General features: G+C 38.0%; 1 long non-coding RNA gene across 2 annotated transcripts in view; it reads left to right on the top strand.

The window, feature by feature from the left end:
* The first annotated feature begins 264 nt into the window (after positions 1–264).
* Positions 265–17,013, top strand: part of LOC111549282 — a 50,824-nt gene continuing 34,075 nt past the window's right edge. For both annotated transcript variants that reach the window (XR_002733670.2, XR_002733671.1), the window contains exon 1: positions 265–392. This is a non-coding gene — a long non-coding RNA (uncharacterized LOC111549282). The remainder of the gene's footprint in view (positions 393–17,013) is intronic.

Raw genomic sequence — 17,013 nt, 5'->3', positions numbered from 1 at the left:
TTTGCTACTCTATAAATTCCCTTCCTCACTCAGAGCACATTTACTCCTATTTAGCAACTCCTATTTGTTTTCAACAAATCTGTTTCTGTTGTTTCGAAGCCCATTTCATATAAATAGTAGAAAACCACCATAGAGAAAAGCAGTCATTTCCCTCAGATATGGTGGCATGCACAGGAAATGACAATTGAAAGCAAGGGAAGAAAACAGGAAACTGCAAAGGCATGGAAACTGTTAATATCAATTAGTAAAATGTTTAAAGAGACATTTGTCTAGGATCAACACAGTAGATGGTTTTTCAACTTGATATGTTCAAATAAGGATATGATGAGAACAAAAGCTTCTGACCAGTTCTCACTGCTTCAGCCCAGGATCCTGAACTCTGACCATCGCAGGTAAATGACGTGTTGTTTAAATTGCAATTAAGCTGTTTAAGACAAAGTATAAAGTGGATTTAAACAGTCCTGCAGTAGTACAAAGTACAGTCACAGCAGATGACAAAAAGCACTTTAATTAAAAAGGGAAGCAAATAGTCTCAAACCAAAGCTTGCAGTAAGCCAAGCTCTTGATGTTAACTTCACAGGTAAAGTTTTGAACATGGTTTACTTTTCTCCTTTCTCAAGTTTGCCTAAGGCAAAACAACTTTACTCCTTCATTACTGTCTGCAATAAGTGTGTTGTGTTGTTTTAAAAATAGCTGTTTCATAAGGTGTATACATGTGTTTGAGTATGTGTGTGATTAAGTAATTCTTTATTGTGGCAAGGAGCTACTATCACTGATGAATTGATTTCATTTAGCCAAATTAACTCTGTTAGTTACATGAAAGATTAGACACTATTACCTTATACTGTTATGCAGAGAGCTACAGAGAAGTATAGAAATGTACATTGAGGGCCAATTACACGTGAAGAACTACTGATAATTATGAGAGCTGGTTAATATTCCTGAATTATTAAGTCTGACAGCATAATCCTGCTTTCTGTGTTGCTTAGTCTATTGTACCAGATGCTTAATGCATAGTAAAATGTGGCAGTGTAGTAGAAGTTAATGCCATTCTGCAAAATAAAGAAAGTTTACTGTGTGGAACACGAAATGCAGCATGCAGAAGTCAAAAGTTAGAACTGATTTTAAACAAAAGGGTGCCTGGAAATCTGAAAACTTACTAAACTTCAAGCATTTCTCTTATTTCCGCATGCAGTGGGGGATAGACGGCTGCAGTCACCTTCCACCACAACAGCTGGTTAGAGATTACCCCCTCTCCTATCCCTGTTACTGTTTGGCAAAGTCCATTTATACAATGATATAATAACATGCCTTCCCTCGAATGCTGAAACTGCTGTGTATATCCCTTTTGACAGTTCATGTCCAAATATTCATTGGAACGCTCCCACCTGCAAAGGCATTACTTTGGGGCCATGGGTCATTTACCATTAAGCTGACAGTCAGCCCTGGTTCGGTGAGGATGATGATGAGCTTTGTTTTTTAAGTATTCAAAAACAATTTCCACAATGCAGCATCAGAGATAAGTGAGAACCATGCACTTGACTAAATGTTTGGTTTGTTTTTTTAAAAATGCTAGTTATAAAATTCATTGACATGAGGGAGAAAAATTCACAAGGGGCATTTATGCATGGTATCCTACAGATGATTATAAAAATTTATTAATATTTTTGAATTTTTAACTCTGACAGTACAATCATTTTTGTTTTGTTTTGTTTCTTCTGCTGACTTCAGATGCTTCATGCAGAATATAATGTGCCTCTAACATTTTCTGCTGTTTTCATGGGTAGAACACAGAAAGTACACGCTATCTGTGTGTGAATACGAAGACATATATAACATATAAGACAAAACAGACGTCTTAAGAATTTTCACTCTCATTTAAAGTGGGTGGAATCCCCCATAGAAAGAATAAGTAGGAGGAAATTTTCTATGACCGGGGATGGCATTTCGTCTCTTAGATAATAAAATGTGTCACTTCTGTTAGTTGGTATAATTAGTTGCAAAGGTGACGAGATATTACATACCAGATTCTACCCACTCAAACTGAAATTTCAGTTGATATCAAGTCTGGTCAGTGCAGTTTCTTAATATAATAGCTAGCATTTATTTAACTCTTACAATATGTTAAGGGCACTGCATGAACCTTAATCTCCATGACACCCCTGTTAGGTGGCACTATCATTATTATAATAAATCATTATTCTTATTCTACAAATCTTTAATCCAACTGAGGCATAGACAAGTTAGGCAACTTGCCTAATATCACACAGATAGTTAGTGGTAGATTTGAGATTTGAACTTGGGGTATCTGGTTTCTGAGGCCACACTCTTAAAACACATATAAACACCATCACCATGGCCAGCCTGCTCCCAACACCCTAATTCTTCCCTTCTCCTTACCTCCAGCCTGTTATCTAGTACAAAAGCCATGGCTTTAGTTGATGGGGAGAGATAGAAAGCCTGTATCTTCTTGCTTATAGAAGATGGAGATAAAAAATGTGTATCCATAAGAAGAGGCAGACATTTTTGTATGCTCTTTAACAGGGGTTTACATTTCATGGCATAAAGGAAATATTTCAGGTAAATAGAGTCTCTTATTTACCAGACCACTCAATTCTACCATCATTAATTGCTGGCTTAGTCAAACAGTCATAGAATTTTAATTTTAAAGAGGCTAAGCAATCAAGAAGGCTAAGCAATCAAGAAAGCAGAAAATGCTGAGACTAGAGATGTCTGTATTTGATGCCAGCTTATGGAGGTTAGTTTTGCAACAATAGCACCATTGGTTATATCAGCATTCATTTATTTTATCTTGAGATAAAATGAAAATAAAACTACAAACAACTTGAATTTGTTTATCTACAAAGTTGGCCAGGTAAGGTGGCTCATACCTGTAATCCCAACACTTTGGGAGGCAGGAAGATCACTGGAGGCCAAGAGTTTAAGATCACCAGCCTGGGCAACATAACAAGGTCTCATTTTTACAAAAAAATTAGAAAATTATCTGGGAATGGTGGCATGTGTCTCTAGTCCTAGATACTCAGGAGCCTGAGGCAGGAGGATCATTTGAGCCCAGAAGGTTGAGGCTACAGTTAGCTATGATCACGCCACTGCACTCCAGCCTGGCTGACAGAGCAAGGCCCTGTCTCAGAAAAAAGTTTTAAAAGCCTGTCAAATTCCATGGTTTTAGACTACTTGATGTTTTACTTCCAAATTCTGGAAGATATTTTTAGGCAGAAAAATAAGATTTTATATTAGCAAACTATTTCAAAGAAAGAATAATATTTCCTGTGTATATATAAGGGGCTAATATATATCAATTGTTGTTCAAAAATGCTTTAATATGGTTTATATTATCACAACAACTGTCATCAGAATTTCTTTTAGGAATAGACATGTCTTTCCAAACAAAGACAGTCTTTGAGTTGTGGGGAGAAGGAAGTGGTGAATTACTGAAAGGAAGGAAGAGAATGTATATTGAGAGACAACTAGCAGTTTATCTCAGAATTACATGCCTTACCACCTCCCCTTGTTGCCAGAATGGTCAGTAAAGTGTAATAAAACTCAGGAATATTCTATGCAAGGGACTGTCTAGTGAGTGTGAGCAGCAAAGAAGGACTGAGTTTCCAGCTGAAGTTCACATGTTGCAAGCAGAGGCAACTTGAGCCAAAAAGTTGAAGAGGCTGGGAGAATGCTTATTCTCTATGAATTTGTAGAAATCTTGAAGATAGCTTTGGATTCCTAGAAGTTTGGGAATTGAGATGTTGAAGGCAATTTCACCTGGAACATAAGTGGTAGAGTAGCACCAGCCTGATCAAATCTGCGTCCTCTTATTAACATTTGGAAGATGCTGCAATTCGGATAGACAGGAGTCTTTATATTTGGAGGTTTAGGGCACACAGATAAAACAAGCAAGAAGGGCAAGACTATTATTATTCAAGTTCTAAGAAGAAAAAGAGAAAGAATAGATTTGGGATATTTGAAGATGCCTCTCTATGAGAACTCCTCTCCCCTCCCCTCCTCCCCTCTCCTCCCCTCTTCTCTCCTCTTTTCTTCTTTCTTTTGAGAAGGAGTCTCACTCTGATGCCCAGGCTGGAGTGCAGTGGTGCCATCTCGGCTCACTGAAACCTCCGCCTTCTGAGTTCAAGCGATTCGCCTGCCTCAGCCTTCTGAGTAGCTGGCATTACAGGCGTGTGCCACCAGGCCAGGTTAATTTTTGTATTTTTAGTAGAGATGGGGTTTTGCCATGTTGGCCAGACTGGTCTCAAACTCCTGACCTCAGGTGATCCTCCCACCTCAACCTCCCAAAGTGCTGGGGTTACAGGTGTGAGCCACAGTGCCTGGCCGAGAACATTTTATTTTCAATATGTCTAGTGATATAGAACACTAGGCTGCACATTTGACTTTGGGGAAGTGGTATTTTGGAATTCAATAGCACAGTGGTACTCAATGATGACTGAACATTACATTCACCTATAGAGCCTTAAAAAAAAAAAAAAAATCCTAAGGCCTGGCTCCATTCAAAACCAATTGAAGCCAATTTTCCAGGACCGGGGCCTAGACATGGTATTCTCTGTGTTGTATTCTAAGCACCAATTGATTCTAATATCTAGTCAGTGTTGAGAAACACAGCATGAAGGAATGTTCTATTAGTACGACATGTTCCAATGGAGCATATTAATTAGGCTTTCTACTGATCATACACTAGCAGTTTCAGCTTCAATTATTTTTTATTGATTAGGTATAATTGTAACCTGGAGAACTAAAACACTTCCCCAGATTGAGAAACCAATTTAAGAACTTCAGACACACCTTGGATTGCTGAAATGTTGAATGCCAACCAGTAGAATATTATTTTCATTAATTTTTGTTACAAAAAAGGGAAGTGTATTATGTAACATGTTTGTACATTTAGCTCTTTGATAAATATTTTTTTCTGATAATGCAAGCATTATCTTGCAACTTTGGATCTTTGAATTCCTTCTAAGGTTAAAGAGGGTATAATTGGAAATTTGCACATATGCAAAACGTAGTTTGAAAGTGGATATCTTTCAGAAGCAGATGATGCAAGTGGTAGACTTTGCAAGGAGAAAATAGTGTTTTCTTTAGTTAGAAAAAATTTAAATGATAATGTCCCCACTTTTTATAAACTATATTATCTAGTGCATTATCTCACCAGTTGCCAAATTTGGGACATGGTAACATTCTCAGATGTTTAATCTCTTTTTTCATCTGAGGATTTTCAAGGGTGTTGTGACTTGAATATATTATTTCGAGGTTTAGAATTGGGATGTACTCAATTATATCCAACTAGATGGTAGGTACATTCAGCATGCTGGGAGTAAATATAAGGTACTCCCAATACTTGTAGATAACATTGGTCTCAAATAATTTAGACTAATAAAATATTGGATTATTTAGAAAAATGTCTTACAAATTAAAGCCACTGGCAAATCTTAACTTTAATTTAAATATATATCCAGAATTTAACTACTTCTCACTTCAACTTGCCAGACAAACCACCTGTGAGTCCCTATACATTCTGGCCAGTTATGCCAAGAATGCAAAGCCCTGACCACCCTTCACTCAGGACCTTTCTCAGGGTTTTGTTTGTGATGAGCATCCTGAAGGTTTGGGGCAATCCCACCCTCCAGGACAAAGAGCAGGTTTGCTTATTGCCTATTACTACTATAAAAGAGATGGATTTCCCAAGCTCAGTGTTCCTCAGCTGCAACACATGCCCACCAATTATGTAGCATTCATCTGGGCCTGTCCATATTGCCTCTAAGGGACTTGGCAGGACAAGAGGAACTAACACAAACATAAAGCTCATGCTGGTTGCTATGCCCTGGGTAATAAAGTCCTTTGCCTCTGACCCAGGAGTCTCATATATTCTGCCAGGTTCTGTGAAACAGTTACAGTTTAACATATTAGAGTATAAGTGGAGTAAAATCAAATCCGAGACCCCTGACACTCATCAAATACCATGCTAGCCAAAGACACCATCATCTCTTACCTGGATGACTACAGTGGTTTCCTTCTTGGTCTCTCTACTTGTGGTCCTTTATCGTCTGTTCTCAACACAATACTCAGAATGATTCTGTCAATCATGTCTAATTATGTCACTCCTCTTTGTAAAACACTTCAGTGAACTCTTGTCTTATTCAAAACGAAAGTCACAATTCTAACTATGACCTAAAAGGCTGGACATTCTCTCTCTTGACCTCATCTCTTATTACTTTCATCCTTTTTTCTATTTGCACTGTCCTCTTTTCCACCAGACACACTTAGAATTTCCTGAGTTATTCACTAGGTTAGCTCCTTCATTTCCTGCAGGTATTAACTCACTTTCTCAGGGAAGCCTCCTCATCCACCCTCTATAACATTTCCACTGCTCCACTCATCCCTCAGCATTGTATGTTTTATCTTTCGCTTGTTTTGTTTTTTCTTCTTAGCCCTTATAACTTAGCTTTTTTATTGTCTGTCTCCATCATTAAGATATAAGATCTGTAAAGGAAGGGGATTTGCCATTTCTAGAATAGTATCTGATATATAGAAGCAATAAATATGTGTTACATGAATAAATGAATAAAAGGGTCTTGTAAAAGTAATCCAAAAATATTGAATGCAAAAGAATAGGAAGCTTATTGAATATCATAATCTAGTTGAAGCAAAAGATGTATTGAGGGACAGTAGATGATTGTTTCTAGAATGTATTGCTGCATTACATACCATCCCAAAACTTAGTGGCTTAAAACAACAATTTATTATTTTTTCTCACAATTCTATGGTTTGACCACCCTCAGCTGGACAGCTCTTGATTGACATCTCTCATACACTTGTGGTCAGATGAAGTCTGGGACTATAGTAATCTAATGTGGGCTGGCATTCCAGGTGGCTCACTCCCAGGGCTGGAGGCTGATGCTGACTCTTCACTGTGAGCTCAGCAGAGCTTGCAACTAGCAGGAAAGAATGTTCTATTAATTAGTAAGTTGTACTTTACTTTGTTAGAGGAAAAGTTTGTGATGTTTTCCACCCGTCTAGGGCATATACATCCTCTAAACCACCCATTTCCTAATTTTTTTTTCTATACGTACTAAATCACATATCTGATTCACTATTAGTACCCTCAATGGAGAGTTCAAGTATTTCAGTACTTGAGAAAGGCAAATTAACACATTGGCATTTGATTTACATATCCACCCTTGTCATGTTATTCAGTGTGAATCTATTCTAGACAATCTGAATTATTCTGATCTGCATAAAATCAAATTTCTTCACTTACAAAACCAGAGCCCAGTGACCCCACTAATAAACTTCCACCTTGTGAGGTGCCATATCAGCAGCCAGTTGATCTTCCTTTATGTCATACTTATCTTACTTCAACCGAAGATTGCAGGAGTTTCAACATGTATTATTTTTCATATAAAGTAGAGAGCATTACTATTGATAACTCTCCATTAAACCTACAAAAAATCTTATTGCTTTAAGTTTTCTCCATATTCAGTATAGACTGTAGTAATGATTTCTTTATATTTTACACATCTGGTTATGGCACTTAATTTACTTAAAATTTAAGTCTATTGAGTTCTTACTGTGTGCTAGGCATCGTATTACATGCCTTATATGCATCATCTCACAAGTGGAACCTTTTACAACAAAAGAAATAAAGCCACAGGAAGGCTAAAGAACTTGTTAAAAGTCACTCAGCTAGTGGTGGATGCTAAATGGCCCCATTTCTTTAATTATTTTCTATAATCTACCTTGCTTTGTATTTTTTTTTTTTTTTATTTGAGATGGAGTCTTGCTCTGTCGCCCAGGCTGGAGTGCAGTGGCCGGATCTTAGCTCACTGCAAGCTCCGCCTCCCGGGTTCACGCCATTCTCCTGCCTCAGCCTCCCGAGTAGCTGGGACTACAGGTGCCCGCCACCTTGCCCGGCTAGTTTTTTGTATTTTTTAGTAGAGACGGGGTTTCACCGTGTTAACCAGGATGGTCTCTATCTCCTGACCTCGTGATTCGCCTGCCTCGGCCTCCCAAAGTGCTGGGATTACAGGGATGAGCCACCGCGCCCAGCTGCTTTGTATTTTTTATTATTTGAAAACCCGATACACAATTTTAAAGAAAATAAGAATTGACTACAGAAATTTTACATCTGCAATGCCAGTGTCAGCATTTATTGTGACTTTTACTTTATAGGCATATTATATATAAATTGTTATATATCATATAATGTATAATTATTTGTATAACACATATGTGATTACAATATATTTTTAAACTTAAAAGTAGTCTCTAAAAATTCCAAATTAAAGCAAGCTAATTAGAAATTCAGCTTTATTTGCTGGATGTTATTTACAAAAAAAGATTAAAAGAAAAAAATTCTAGTATTTCTTCATCAGGGAGTATGGTCTTGTGTAAAAGTAAACAGCCAGCCTAATCTGTTGGATTCATACTTTGCTAAATTGGGGAGAAAATCAGCTTTTTCACAAAATATATTAGCCCATTTTGTGTTGCTATAACAAAATACCATAGACTGGGTAATTTCTAAGGAAAATAAAGGTATTTCTTACAGTTCTGGAGGTTGGGGAGTTCAAGATCGAGGGGCCCACCTCTACAAGGGCCTTTGTGCTGTTTCATCCCATGGTGGATGGCAGAGAGCATCAGAGGGCAAGAGATTGAAATCATTCTATCAGGAACCAATTTCCGAGGCAAATACTAACCTACTTTCAAATTAATAGCAATAATCCATTCCAGAGGGCAGAGCCCTCATGACCTCATGACCCTCAAGAATCGATCATCACAACACTGTTGCATTGGAGATTAAGTTACCAACACATGAGCTTTGGGGGACACATTCGAACCACAGCACAGCAGTTTAATTTAGCAAAACAGTTGATTAAACTAGTTACTTAGTTGTAGTAAAATATAACTAGGTGGCATGTGCCTGTAATCCCAGCTACTCTAGAAACTGATGTGGGAGGATTGCTTGAGGCCAGGAATTGCAAGCTGCAGTGAGCTATGATCTTGCCTATGAATAGCTACTGTGCTCCAGCCTGGGCAACATAGTAAGGCTTCATTACTAAAATAAAAAATAAATAAATAAAAGTTTTTAAAATTACACACACACACACATACATCCAAGCTTGCACACATGCACGCACACACACACATATCTGCTGATGGAGTTGATGTTATCAGTGCTGTTAGAAGTCTTGGCCTCTGTGTTTGGATGGAATTGGATAAGAAGACCTGTTTGATGTTAGGAAGCTCTTAGAATTCTTTCGCTGATCTAGATGCTCTGATATTAGGTTCATGAGGGGCAGGAGATTTCCCTTGAGGTAATGTACCCAGTCATACAAGATTCATTATTTATAATGGTATTTAGAGTTATGTCCTACTTCCAAAAAATTAAAAGGTTTTGTAAGTTACAATGTCAAAGTACAGTAACACAATTTTCACTAAAATTAAATGGAAAAGTACATGGAATCTTAATGTCTACTGAAGACTTATAGCAATTATCCCTTACTGACAATTCTTTGTTGAGCATCTCATTTAAACTTATAGGAACAGTTTAGTTGCCTGTTTTACCTTTCATCTTTGAATGAGAAGCATTATTTATATGCATTTCCATAGATATAACCGTTTGAAATAGCACTGTTTTAGTAGGATTTCTGCCTCCATATGGCTGAGATTAAAAATGCATACAACTACACATCTGTCAGATGCAACTCATTTTTTAATGAGGCCTCAGAATGCTAAGACAAGTTTTTGTGTGCTTGTTTTGCTGTGTGGCATCACTTCTCTTATGAGCTCAGTACAGTGACCACTTTCTTTTCCTTTTCTATTTTCTTTCATTTATGTAAATTAATCTGTAAAAAATCTAATACATACTTCATGCTCTGAACTACATGACATGTATAAACTCCATCCTCAGTTGCTAGTTTGCCTCTTCCCAACTCCCCCAAAGTAACCACTTTTTATAAAAAACTGACTACTTATCAGTTATGGGTAAAAATCAATTACTTGAAGATGCTCACAAGAAAAGCATAAGAATAACAAAAATCCTCAGAGATATCTCATATAGATTTCATTTTATCCATGAATGCACAGTGTATTTAAAGAACAAGAGATTCTATGAGCAGTTCAAATACACAGTACATAAAGGCAAGTGAAAACTTCATCTTTGGTCAAATCTACATAGAATGATTCAAAAATAACACTGGAAAGGGTTTAAATCTCTTTTCAGAAAAGTCTTCCTCCACTGAGTGGCCAGTGCTTTGTGGAAATTGGGGAAAACCCAAGGAAGAAATACATGAAAATTAATTGCTGTTCTTACACAAATCACATAGATCCCTTTGCATGAGGATAAAAAACATGATATAAACAAATAGTTTTTACATCTTCCTCTCCTCAGCCATACTTGGCAGAGATCTTCATTCCAATGGATGTGGATGAGTCAGCCTAGCTGAAAAATGTGCTTATTCTAGTCCCCAGTGCCCACTGGTGGAAAATCTGTGTGCGGCTGACTTTCATTATTTTCATGAAGACGAAAAAATGACTGTTTCCAAGAGATTCAATAAGGGATGTGCTATGTAAAGGCTATTTAAATTCAAGTACCTTTGTCCTTCTTGCTGAGAATTGACTGTAACCTTTTCACTTTGCCATTTTAGGTTTTATGGGAAGGTTCTCCCTTATCACACTCAACATGTAATTCGTGCATGAAGAAGACAACAGAACAGAAAGTAAAAACGCAGTAGTCCCGATTGGCAAATACAACACCCCGGGGCAAATCTGGGTTGTTAGGGGAAGCTTCTCCCCTATAACACTAAACATTTAGTTTATGCATGAAGAAGACAACGGAACAGAAAGTAAAAATGCAGTAGTCCACCCTGGGCAAATCCAGGTTGTGTTTAACACCTGGCTCTTCAGGTATGAGTATACACAAAGAAATTCAGGTTTTGTGCCACGAGTCAAGGAAGGTCCAAAGTGAACAAGACACACCTTCATGGAGCATCCGTTTTACTCCTAAGGGCAGGTAGAGGCAGAAAACCATTTGAACCGACAAGATATTTAAAACATTATATTAATACTACTAAAATTTTTCTTGATTTTGACATTAAAGCATATTTTTTTCTTTTTTTCTTTTATTTTTTATTTTTTATTTTGAGACAGAGTCTCACTCTGTTGCCCAGGCTGGAGTGCAGTGGTGCAATCTTGGCTCAAGGCAACCTCTGCCTCCTGGGTTCAAGCAATTGTCCTGCCTCACCCTCCTGAGTAGCTAGGATTACAGGCATGCGCCACCATGCCCAGCTAATTTTTGTATTTTTAGTAGAGATGGGGTTTCACCATATTGGCCAGGCTGGTCTCAAAACTCCTGACCTCGTGATCCACCCACCTCAGCCTCCAAAATAAAGCGTGATATTTCAAATAAACATTTTTGTTTCAGCTCCCTGATTGAAGACCAGGCTCAGACCACATGCAGGGTAAATTTTGTCTATATTAGTGAGAGTGCTTTTGTAGGAAGGTTTAGGGGAAGGTAAGGAAAGACTGTGTAGAAGGGAGGGGAAAAAAGGGAACTTGTGGATAAAAACATAGACAGTTCCAAAGGACACCATGTGGGAAGCATTCACAGAGGATCCTGGGGCTAAGGGATTAGAGTTTAAGGCAAGTAGAACCTGGGATCAAGAGGGAAGAAGAAAGGTACTAGCAAAATGGAGGGGTAAATGCCTAGGATTGTAAAAGAGCTTTGCAAATGACATAAAGCTATCTCAGTTTCTTATTGCTGCTGCCACAAATTATCACAAATGCAGTGACTTAGAACAATACAAATTGACTATCTTACAGTTACTCAGCTAAATCAAGATGTTGGCAAAACTGAGTTCCTTCTGGAGGCTCTGAGGGAGACTCCATTCTTTGCCTTTCCCAGCTTCTAGAGGCTCTCACACTTGGCTGTGGTCCTCTTCAATTTCCCAAGCCAGTACTAGCATTACCCTGACCCATGTTTCCATCATCACATCGCCTTCTCTGACCTCCCAAGTCCCTCTTTCATTTATAAGGACCCTTAAGATTACACTGGGCCCAACCAGATAACCCCCCACCTCAAGGTCCATGATTTAGTCATATCTACAAAATCCCTTTATTCATGTAAGATAACACATTCGCAGGTTCCAGGGATTAGAGTGTGGGCATCTTTGGGGGATCATTTTTCTGCTTACCCCACACAAGGATTTGGAAGGTAGACTGGGGATACTTGAATTTTGACACTGGAAACATTTGAGGCACTAACTTGCTCCAACACAGCAATGAGGTCTGGCAGGTCCGGAAGTATTAGGTAAATTTTACAAGGGGAAATACTTAAAGAGCCACATCTGCATTTTCTTTTACCCAGACTACATGCCTCAGAACTACGGTATTTTAAAGATCCTAGGACAATGTTTGAAACCCCCCATAAAAAAAAAAATATATATATATATATACACACACACACACACACTTTTATAAAGTATATACACTTTCAAATATGAAAAGAAAGCCTAAAAATTAATACATTTTGATTAAAAGTCAATAAACTATAACATCCTGTCAACCTCATTACATATTTCTTAAATTTAGAATGCAAAGAAATAGAGTAACATTATAAATAATTTTTAAGTTTGATTTTGTTACGTCTCAAGAATTCCTAAAAGGTAGAATGATGGCTGATAAAGCATATGCAATAAAAATTTAAATAAATTTATTGAAGCAAATAATTTCTAAAGCAAAATTATAAAATATTTTCCATCTTCACAGCAAAGACTTCACAACAAAAACTTCACTATTTTTATGGTGAGCTGTGAATGTGCTTTAATCTCTTTAATATGGTGAAGGGTGGATATTCCCAAAAGAAGAGTGCCTAGGGCCTTGCATGGTCTTATAGCACACACAAGAGGCAAAACCAGGGCTCATGACTAGACAAATGGGTGATGGAGATTTTACCAATGGGTGAACTCTCTGAAATGAATCTTTGATGCAACAGATATGAGGAAAATCTAACTCCATCAGCTTCCTCCAACCCATGAAGTTGTGTAAAAGGAATTAACTCTAGCTGTCTAAATAAAAAGTCCTCCATTTGTTTCCAAATGTTTTGAATTGGAAATAAACATAAAGGGAAATGAGAAAATGAGCATTTTCCCTTCCACTCAATTTTTATATTTGAATCATTTATAATTGATCAGCACTGGCCTCTTCACAGAGGAATTTGAAATGCATAATCTCATTCAGTCTTCACAATAATCCAGTAAGATCGATATCTTTAGCTCCAGTGCACATATGGGAACACAGCTTCTGAAAGGCTCTTGACTTACCCAAGATAAAACAACTGGAAAGTAACAGAGGCAGCATTAAATACCAAGTTTACTGCACTCCTACAACTGGTTGATCTTGAGAGTCTTTATAGCATCCCAATTAGACAAACAAATTATGAGATTCAGACTTAAAGGAAATGGAAATTTGCAAGAATGCAATAAAAGAAATAATTAAATTTGGGGGAAAGGATTCTAGGGGAACACTTTCTGTCATCATATAAAAAATCCTTACAAAAGACACACACACGTGTTTATCTGCACCAAAGAGTAACAGGATGTCTTTTTTTTTTTTTTTTTTTTTTTTTTTTTTTGCATTTGGGTATACAGGAAAGTAGAGGAAATAGCTCTTTGAAGGAACAACAGCAGCTGGAGAAGGCCAAACTTGGAGAGGTCACTTTGAAAGCAGGCATGAGGAAAAAGGTCAGGGAATCGTTAGTAACTGATTAATTTTGGATCTAAGACAAGGGAACTGGCTCCAGCATGTTACATAGCTGAGTAAAATGAAAAGGGCCCTAGTATACTTGTAAAGTTCCAGGTGGCAAGTGAACTGGCTTTTTCTCCCCTTCCTCATTGGAACAAGGTTAGTAAAAGAAATCATCACAGTCTGTATTAACGTTTGTATTAGCAAATAGTGACTCCTCTCTTTTTCCACCTTGTGCTGGGTACACTACCCTGTCTCACTGCTACTGGACTCGGCCATGTGATTGCAGTGCAATGTTAGTAAACAAGGTGCAAGCAGAGGCCTTGAATGTCCTGTGGGGATCAGTGACCTGACAATCTATCATGGAAAACATGTGCCTCAGATAGTGTCTAACCTTTCAGCCTAACCTTTCAGCCTGAACTTTAGAATGAGACACATGAAGCCATTCACATGTGCCAGGAGCTGCTGGTTTGAGAATATGAGAAGCACATGTCTCCTGACAGGAACCCAGACAGCAGGCTAGAACCTGAAATCTGAAGTCCAGCTCAGCCCAGCCAACTTGCAGCCAACCTGAAGACCCACAAGCATGAGAATAAGTTTTAAGTCCCTGAATTTGGGAATGCTTTTTATATAGCATTATTATAGCAACAGCTAATTAAGGCAGAGCTATGCTCCAGAAATTCACCTCTGTCAAGTACTGTAATCTATTAGGAAAGGAAATTCTTCTTTTCATAGTTCTTCTTTACAAGCACCTCTGTAGGATTTGGGTGAGTATTAGGGGGTGTTTTTTGTTTATTAAAGAATATTTATACACATTAAATAATCTACCATTATATTTGTTGAAGCAAGTATAATGCATTATTATTTCTAAGACGTCTACAAAGTTGGCATACTTTTGAAGAAGTTGCTTCATCAAGAGAAATATGAGAAAATTAAAATGTTTTAATTAAATAAAAACATTTGCAGAGACTTTTACTTCCAGGGAGATGGAGTGGAGGTATTTTTTCCTTTTCCTATCTCTATATACAACTAAAGTCTTTGGAACCTATATATATGACAAGTGTAAGACTTGGAAAGGATGGGGGGAAAGTAGACTGACTAGGGACTTTGGAATCCAAAGAATAACATGGTGAAGAGTTTCCTGAGTTTCTCTTTGGCAGCAACTTGGAAATGTCAATAGGCACAGACAGAAAACGCACCAACAAAAGCCTGCTCTCTTAAGCCAAAGAACAGAATAGAGGCAGCATAGCAAGACAGAACGCTTTTACACAATAACCACTCTACTTCAGCCGAACTGCGTGAATAAAACTATGAGTCTACTCTCATCCATGTCACGAAAAGCTGAGGGGAGCCTGGACTTGCACCCTTGCAGACTCTAGCATTGCTGCGGGGCTGGTGTTAGGGAAAGTTGAGTCCAGAGTTTTCACCTCCACGTGGTAGTAACAAGGGCCTTTCCCTCCCTGTGATGTTAGGAGAAACCACATGAGGAGCCTACTGTTCTGCTCCCTGTCCACACTAAGGTGCTGTCAGCAGAGCTCATGGGGGGACCTGTAACAAGGTACTCATACCTCTCTCAGCCAGGAAGTTTTCAGTGGAGGCTCAGTGGGGAACAAACTGCCACTCCTGACCAGCAGTAACAAGGAGTCCCCCTTGGTATATCAGCGGGGGCCATGTGGGAAATTTGGGCTTCTATCCTCAAGCGGCAGTAATGAGGCAGTGCCCCTTCTCCCTCCACTGGAGCACTGACAAAGGAAGCAATCAAAAACAGAAAGTTTAAGTGAAATCCAGAATCTTACAACATAACACCCAGCATTTCCAAATTTCTGTTGGAAATTACTGATCTTACCCGGAACCAAGATCTCAAACTGAATAAAAAGGATAATCAGCGAATGTCAATACCATGGTGGCAGAGATGTTAGAATTATCAACCATCACAAAAATACTTCAATAAGCAAGTAAAAACACACTTTAAATAAATGAAAAAAAGATTATCAGCAAAGAAGTAGGAGATATAATATAAAGATAATCCAAATGAAAATTTTAGGACTTTAAAACACAATAGGCAACATTAAAAAAAAAAAAAACTCGTGGATAGGCTTAATAGCAAATTTGAAGAAAACTGGAAAATCAGTGAACTGGAAGATAGAACAATAAAAATGACCCAATCTAAACAATAAAGAGAAAAAGATTGAAAAACAAAAGGAGAACATAGCATACTAGGCTTGTGGGACTTAATATAAGATGTAAAATTAATGTCATCAGAGTCCCTGAAAGAGAGGAGAAACCATATGGAACTAAAACAATACTTGAAGAAATAATGACAAAAAACTTCTCAAATTTGGTAAAAGGCATAAGCTTACAGTTTGAAATTGAATGAAGTTCAAATGATGAAGTCAAGAAATCCACTGAGATATCAAAGATAAAGGAAACCTTCAAAGTAGTAGGACAGAAATAACCCATTTATAGGGGAAATATAATTTGAATGACATCAGATTTCTCATAAGAAATCCTGGAGACCATAGGGAAACAGCAATCATTTTTGAACTGCTGAAAAAAAAGAACTTTTAACCCAGAATCCTATATTTCTTGAAAGGGGCATAAAAAGGTAAAATATCCTCACTTCACTCAAACTGGTATAATGACTACATACTATAATGCTTAGAGCAGCCACTAAAAAACTATGCAAAGAGGTACAATTGAAAACGTTGTAGAGAAATTAAAATATAATTCTAAAAGATGTGCAAGTTACTCACAGAAAGGCAAGAAAAAGAAAACAGAAAAATGAAACACGGAAATAAACAGAAACTATGGCAGGCACAGTGGCTCGTGCCTGTAATCCTAGCACTTTGGGAGGCCAAGGCAGGTGGATCACCTGAGGTCAAGAGTTGGAGACCAGCCTGGGCAACATGGTGAAACCTCATCTCTACTAAAAATACAAAAAAAAAAAAAAAAATAGATGGGTATGGTGGCAGGCACTTGTAATCTCAGCTACTCCAGAGGCTGAGGCAGGAGAATTGCTTGAACCCAGGAGGCGGAGGTTGCAGTGAACCGAGATCGCGCCATTGCACTCCAGCCTGGGCAGCACAGCAAAAACACCGTGGAAAGAAAGAAAGAAAGAAGAGACAGAGCGAGAGAGCGAGAGAGAGAGAGAGAGAGAGAGGAAGGAAGGAAGGAAGGAAGGAAGGAAGGAAGGAAGGAAGGAAGGAAGGAAGGAAGGAAAAGGAGGGAGGGAAAGGAAGGAAGGGAGGG

Source organism: Piliocolobus tephrosceles, chromosome 7 (assembly GCF_002776525.5).
Source record: "Piliocolobus tephrosceles isolate RC106 chromosome 7, ASM277652v3, whole genome shotgun sequence".
In the NCBI taxonomy this organism is placed as follows: domain Eukaryota; kingdom Metazoa; phylum Chordata; class Mammalia; order Primates; family Cercopithecidae; genus Piliocolobus; species Piliocolobus tephrosceles.
The sequence above is the reverse complement of the archived record's forward strand: the minus strand, read 5'-3'. Positions and strand labels throughout refer to the sequence as shown.